Source organism: Calliopsis andreniformis, unplaced genomic scaffold (assembly GCF_051401765.1).
Source record: "Calliopsis andreniformis isolate RMS-2024a unplaced genomic scaffold, iyCalAndr_principal scaffold0400, whole genome shotgun sequence".
Taxonomy (NCBI): Eukaryota; Metazoa; Arthropoda; class Insecta; order Hymenoptera; family Andrenidae; genus Calliopsis; species Calliopsis andreniformis.
Window position 1 is genome coordinate 17,501 of NW_027480809.1, and position 6,632 is coordinate 24,132.

The following is a 6,632-nucleotide window of genomic DNA, read 5'->3' on the forward strand; positions in this document are numbered from 1 at the left end:
CGAAAGCGATAGTCACGGACGTGTAAGAATAATGAATCGTGCAGCGCTCGCGTGAGGTGTGCCAGTTGATTCCATCGCCAACTCGATATCGGGGTATTTCATGCATCTCGTATGAAACACATTGTCCCGTCGTTGCGTGATGATTCGCTGCAACACCCGCCGCTGCCACGGTCATCTTCGCTCTGTACATTCGCTTCTGGCTGCTTGCGTGAGGCTCCTTGTAAGAAAGGGGGAACGCGCAAAGGGAAAGGAAAGGAAGCCCGCCAGTTCGAGAAGAACGTTTCTTTTTTTTTCCGTCGTGAGTACGCTGCCGATAGTTACAACGCTAGCGTGAGGTGTCGATCACCGATGTCATCGGGCAACATGATCGGGGTCTTGCATGCAATTTCGCATGGAGGACATTGTCCCGTCGTTGCGCGATGCTTCGTCGCACCCGCCGTTGTACGTACGCGCGGCATCTTCGATGGAGCGAAACTGTTCCTTCTCGACTGCCTGCGTGAGGCTTTGTCCCAGCGTTTACAAAGAGCCCGCCAGTTTGGGATGTATCGTTCCCTCCTCGGCGCGTAAGCATTGCGTCGATATATATAGCGCTTGCGTGAGGTGCATCTCCGATAGCCCCGTCGCCACAGCATGATATCGGGGTCTTTCATATCTTATGGAAGACATGGTCCCGTCGCTGCGCGATGTTTCGGTCACACACCCGCCGCTAATATATACGGTGCATACTCGCGCGGCAGAGAGAGGAGAGAGAGCGTGCTTGCCAGCTGCTTGCGCGAGGCTGCGCCCGTTTCTCCTATTTTCGGTGGGAATAATGAAAAGCGAGCGAAGAAGAGGTTAAGGAGAATAACCGATATGAGCGCACGAGTGCGAAAGCAAACGTTTTCCCATTCGCATCCCGCTCCCGGTGTTTCTTCGTCTCTTTACCTCGTTGTTCTCTCCGAACCGTCCAGCGGATGTGGACCCTCTCTTGAGAAAGAGAGGGCCCGGGTAACCTAGGACGCGACACGTATCCCGCGTCGATGTGCGGCCGTAGGGTACGTATTCCTGCCGTGTGAACAACAACTGTGGACCGGCTGTTAACAGCTTCGACTTTCGTGAGTCTGACTCCCAAGAATAATGGAATTTGTGTGTGAATTTAAGGGGATGAGAAAGACCGATCGAAGCCGGCTGCGAAGTCCGTTCTAATCGGCTATCCAAATCAGGAGGGGAATACGTACGTGCAGGGCGCTGCGACAATAAAATGGGGGGTGTCGTTTCAGAGGAGAACACCGTGGATGTACGTGGTTCACTTGATCGGGGTATCCCCGTCGGCTCCATCGTACTCTCCAGGTTGATCCTAGGTTTTTAAATGTACTCTACGCCTGGCCGTTACGGGAACCGTTCGCAATTGCGTGGCGGTCTCCGTGCGGAACCGCATCCCAGAGACCCCTGTGTCGTCACTTTCGTTCGTTCGGACGAAGTGTCGCGACGCCCGAACCTCCATCGACCGTGTGCTAGTTGGAGGCGCGGGTCTCGGATTCTTCCGAACCCGAGAACTATATACGAGTATGATATATATATATACATGAACACAGAATATTAAAATACAACCCTGAACGGTGGATCACTTGGCTCGTGGGTCGATGAAGAACGCAGCTAATTGCGCGTCAACGTGTGAACTGCAGGACACATGAACATCGACATTTCGAACGCACATTGCGGTCCACGGATACAATTCCTGGACCACGCCTGGCTGAGGGTCGTTCACGTAACCTTAAGACTGCTTACGTTGGCATCTCGGTGTCACGTACGAGCGATTGTTGGACCGTTCGTCGGCGTTTGCCGCGGTCGCACGAAAACAAGCGAGAATACGCTCTAGACGTCATGGAGGGAAGAAGGTTGTGTGTACGCGGCAGATGACTGGAGACATCGTCGTCATCGTCGTTGCTTTGTCGTTCCGGACTTGCGTGAGTGCTAATTTTCACACGGCGTCGTGAGTCGCTTAATTTGTCGACCGCCCGTGTGTGTATGTGCACCGCTCCGGACGCAAGCGCGCGGACGTACGATCATCGACCAGCCTCCGTGTCTCGCCAAATACCCTCGTGATTGTTAACAGACAGCGTTCGCTTTTCGTGCGAGTTTTCATCCGCGCTCCCGACGTAGTCTGAAATGATGCGTGTAAGAAAGAGGCGTGCGTAACCCGCAACGACACACAAGAGAGTTTGTCGTGAGACTACAGAGAAGGACAATGAAAGGGTGTGCGAGTGAGCATGAACACGAGATCGCGTATACCCCACCCGTGTAGTGTGGTGAAGAAATGTATGACGAGAAACAGAGCCCCAGGGATTCTAGAGGGATCGTCTTGTTGCAGGAACAACGCGAAAAGGAGGCACTCATTCGTCGAAACGATGAAGTTCCGGGATGCATCTTCCCCGGCCACGTTTCGGTCGAGTCGTTTGTGGCTCCGTGAATGTGTTGTGTTGTACTACAACTTGTTTCTGTATCCTGAATCCTCTTTGGCGAGGCTTACACAGCCGCCATATATATGACTCATCACATAGGGATGACTTCTCTCCTAGAAGGAGGAGGTGGAAAGGTAGCAGCGTCCGGTCGCCCCATGTCTTCGCGTTAGTCGATCGCCGAGAGAGACCGCGCGTCAAGTCCGGTCGTCCAGTCCACGAAAGCTATACAAAAAGCAAGCGGACGGGCGTTAAACCATACCGGCAGTCGCCTGGCGAGAGTCTCTCTCCTTTAGATCGAATTAAACGAGACGCGAAGATGCTTTGGTGTGGCGCATTAAGGACGATGTGACTTACTTTCCGCTGATCACTTCTGGCGAATTACGAGGAGCTTCCTTACCTTTGGAAACGCTGCTGTTGCGTTACGACAACATATTCCGAAGGCACACGGCGAAGTTGGGACGACGCATCGAACATGATCTCAAGTCTCTCTCTCATTTCCCATTTCTCGTAACATTCGTTCACACACTCTGCCTGGTCCGCTTCTCTCGGTTGTGTGCCCCCGTTGTACGAGGATTACGCCACAGCTTCTTTCGTCATTTTTACACATATATAAAATATATCACTCTACGTGTGTGATATATTTAACACGTATACGACGACCTCAGAGTAGGCGAGATTACCCGCTGAATTTAAGCATATTACTAAGCGGAGGAAAAGAAACTAACAAGGATTTCCTTAGTAGCGGCGAGCGAACAGGAAAGAGCCCAGCACTGAATCCCGCGGTACTGCCGCAGGGAAATGTAGTGTTCGGGAGGATCCGTTTATCCCGTGACGTTGCATCGCGTCCAAGTCCATCTTGAATGGGGCCATTTACCCATAGAGGGTGCCAGGCCCGTAGCGACCGGTGCGCGTCTCGGGAGGGTCTCTCCTTAGAGTCGGGTTGCTTGAGAATGCAGCCCTAAGTGGGTGGTAAACTCCATCTAAGGCTAAATACAACCACGAGACCGATAGCGAACAAGTACCGTGAGGGAAAGTTGAAAAGAACTTTGAAGAGAGAGTTCAAGAGTACGTGAAACCGTTCAGGGGTAAACCTGAGAAACCCAAAAGTTCGAAAGGGGAGATTCATCGTCGACAAATGCTGGCTCCCGTTGGTGCGCGAAACCCCGAAAGGGGTGTCCGTCGCTTTTCCGCAAGGAGGGCGCACGGATGTTACGGCCAACGGCGAACGTTCCGGCTACGTAGACGTGCACTTCTCCCCTAGTAGGACGTCGCGACCCGTTGCGTGTCGGTCTACGGCCCGGGCGGTTAGACCGTTGCGTCGCCTTGTGCGTGCGCGACGGACCCTCGGTGACCCGACCGGCTGCGCGACGGTGTTCCCCCAGATGGTATCGGGCCGCAACCAGTCTTCTCATTCGAACGGTGCGTCAGGCCCGCCGCAAGCTCGGTCAGCTTTGTTTGCCCTGTGGTACGGACGTCTTTCCCGTTCACGGGCCTGGCCAGCTGTTAGCCGGCGGAGCCCTCGGACTGGCCAAGCTTTGAATTACCTGTCGGCGGCGCTATTGCTTTGGGTACTCTCAGGACCCGTCTTGAAACACGGACCAAGGAGCCTAACATGTGCGCGAGTCATTGGGATGAGTAAACCTAAAGGCGAAATGAAAGTGAAGGTCGTCCTTTGCGTCGGCCGAGGGAGGATGGGCGCTGCATAGTGCTCCGCACTCCCGGGGCGTCTCGTTCTCATTGCGAGAAGAGGCGCACCTAGAGCGTACACGTTGGTACCCGAAAGATGGTGAACTATGCCTGGTCAGGACGAAGTCAGGGGAAACCCTGATGGAGGTCCGTAGCGATTCTGACGTGCAAATCGATCGCTGGAACTAGGTATAGGGGCGAAAGACTAATCGAACCATCTAGTAGCTGGTTCCCTCCGAAGTTTCCCTCAGGATAGCTGGCACTCACTCCTCCGTTCCTTCGGGGACGCGTCGAGTCTCATCTGGTAAAGCGAATGATTAGAGGCCTTGGGGCCGAAACGACCTCAACCTATTCTCAAACTTTAAATGGGTGAGATCTCTGGCTTGCTTGGTTCATTGAAGCCACGAGATTTCGGATTAGAGTGCCAAGTGGGCCAATTTTGGTAAGCAGAACTGGCGCTGTGGGATGAACCAAACGCAGAGTTAAGGCGCCTAAGTCGACGTTTATGGGATACCATGAAAGGCGTTGGTTGCTTAAGACAGCAGGACGGTGGCCATGGAAGTCGGAATCCGCTAAGGAGTGTGTAACAACTCACCTGCCGAAGCAACTAGCCCTGAAAATGGATGGCGCTGAAGCGTCGCGCCTATACTCTGCCGTCAGCGGCAAGTGGGGAGGGACGGTGCCATTACTGGTGACCGTCCTCCATGAAGCCCTGACGAGTAGGAGGGTCGCGGCGGTGTGCGCAGAAGGGTCTGGGCGTGAGCCTGCCTGGAGCCGCCGTCGGTGCAGATCTTGGTGGTAGTAGCAAATACTCTAGCGAGACCCTGGAGGACTGACGTGGAGAAGGGTTTCGTGTGAACAGCCGTTGCACACGAGTCAGTCGATCCTAAGCCCTAAGAGAAATCCTATGCAAATGTGGTGTCCTAAAATCAATGTCTGCAAACATATTATTATACAAAGAGATAAATTGAAAGATAAAAAAAAGAGACACACACACGTTGGGCGAAAGGGAATCCGGTTGCTATTCCGGAACCCGGCAGCGGAACCGTTTAACATCCGGGCCCTCATTGAGTGTTCGTCGGGGTAACCCAAAATGACCTGGAGAAGCCGTCGGGAGATCTGGGAAGAGTTTTCTTTTCTGTATAAGCGTTCGAGTTCCCTGGAAACTTCTAGCAAGGAGATAGGGTTCGGAACGCGAAGAGCACCGCAGTTGCTGCGGTGTCTGGATATTCCCCTCGGACCTTGAAAATCCAGGAGAGGGCCACGGGAGGTCTCGCGCCGGTTCGTACCCATATCCGCAGCAGGTCTCCAAGGTCAAGAGCCTCTAGTCGATAGATTAATGTAGGTAAGGGAAGTCGGCAAATTGGATCCGTAACTTCGGAATAAGGATTGGCTCTGAGGAGCGGGGCGTGTCGGGCTTGGTCGGGAAGCGGGTCTGGCTGACGTGCCGGGCCTGGGCGAGGTGAAGGGTCTTAGACTTCGGTCGACGTCCTGGGATCCGAACTCGGTCCCGTGCCTTGGCCTCCCGCGGATCTTCCTTGCTGCGAGGCTTCCGCGTCGGTTCAGCCGTCGCGTGTCGTTTCTTCGGCCGCCATTCAACGCTCGGCTCAGAACTGGCACGGACCAGGGGAATCCGACTGTCTAATTAAAACAAAGCATTGCGATGGCCCCCGCGGGTGTTGACGCAATGTGATTTCTGCCCAGTGCTCTGAATGTCAACGTGAAGAAATTCAAAAAAGCGCGGGTAAACGGCGGGAGTAACTATGACTCTCTTAAGGTAGCCAAATGCCTCGTCATCTAATTAGTGACGCGCATGAATGGATTAACGAGATTCCCTCTGTCCCTATCTACTGGGAGCAAGAGAACTGGGAGGGACTTCTTGGTCGGACTCACGTCCAACATGACCGAGTCGAGAACTGCGATGGAACTGATGACTCCTTCGGAGGACTTCGGTGAAGTTAGCGGGCCCAACTGGTTCAAATCCACTCACCTCACCTCCTCGTGGGGCTCCTGGGGTCCTGAAGCCGGGGCACCGGTCTTCAGGACGCGAAAGAGTGAGTGGTAAACCCGGACGGTGGTGGTGGTAAAGTTGATCGGAAGAGTTGAGTTGTGGGGGCCTTCGGGTCCCGCGGCAATAGACCACGGAAGCGTCACCTCTGTATCTGCATAGCAGTCGCACTACTAGACACCATGTGTCTATACTGGGGGCGGCCGGACGCAGAGCGGGCTCTGCGGCTCGGAACAACCGTGTCCAGCGAAGGGGTGGTCCCGAAACCAGCGTTACGACGTCTGTGAGGGAGGGTGACGTGGAGTGTTAGGGGTCAGTGGATCGTATTAGTCTGGACCCCAGGTGGCGTGGAACCCACCGTCGCCAGCAGCTCAATTACGAAGACAATGGAGCCGAAGTCATCGTCCATTAGAGAAATCTTAGCTTCACAATTAGGGTGGGAAAAACATGTCTAAATTAATCTCGCGAATTAACGAAACCCGCGTATCCCCAGGAAA

General features: G+C 54.1%; 1 non-coding gene and 1 pseudogene across 1 annotated transcript; both read left to right on the forward strand.

Moving 5' to 3' along the window:
- The first annotated feature begins 1,587 nt into the window (after window positions 1-1,587).
- On the forward strand, window positions 1,588-1,742 carry LOC143187877 (5.8S ribosomal RNA). Its single transcript, XR_013003342.1, has one exon. It is a non-coding gene; the product is annotated as a 5.8S ribosomal RNA (ribosomal RNA).
- Window positions 1,743-3,097: 1,355 nt separating this feature from the next.
- Window positions 3,098-6,011, forward strand: LOC143187893 (large subunit ribosomal RNA; annotated as a pseudogene).
- Window positions 6,012-6,632: the final 621 nt, after the last annotated feature.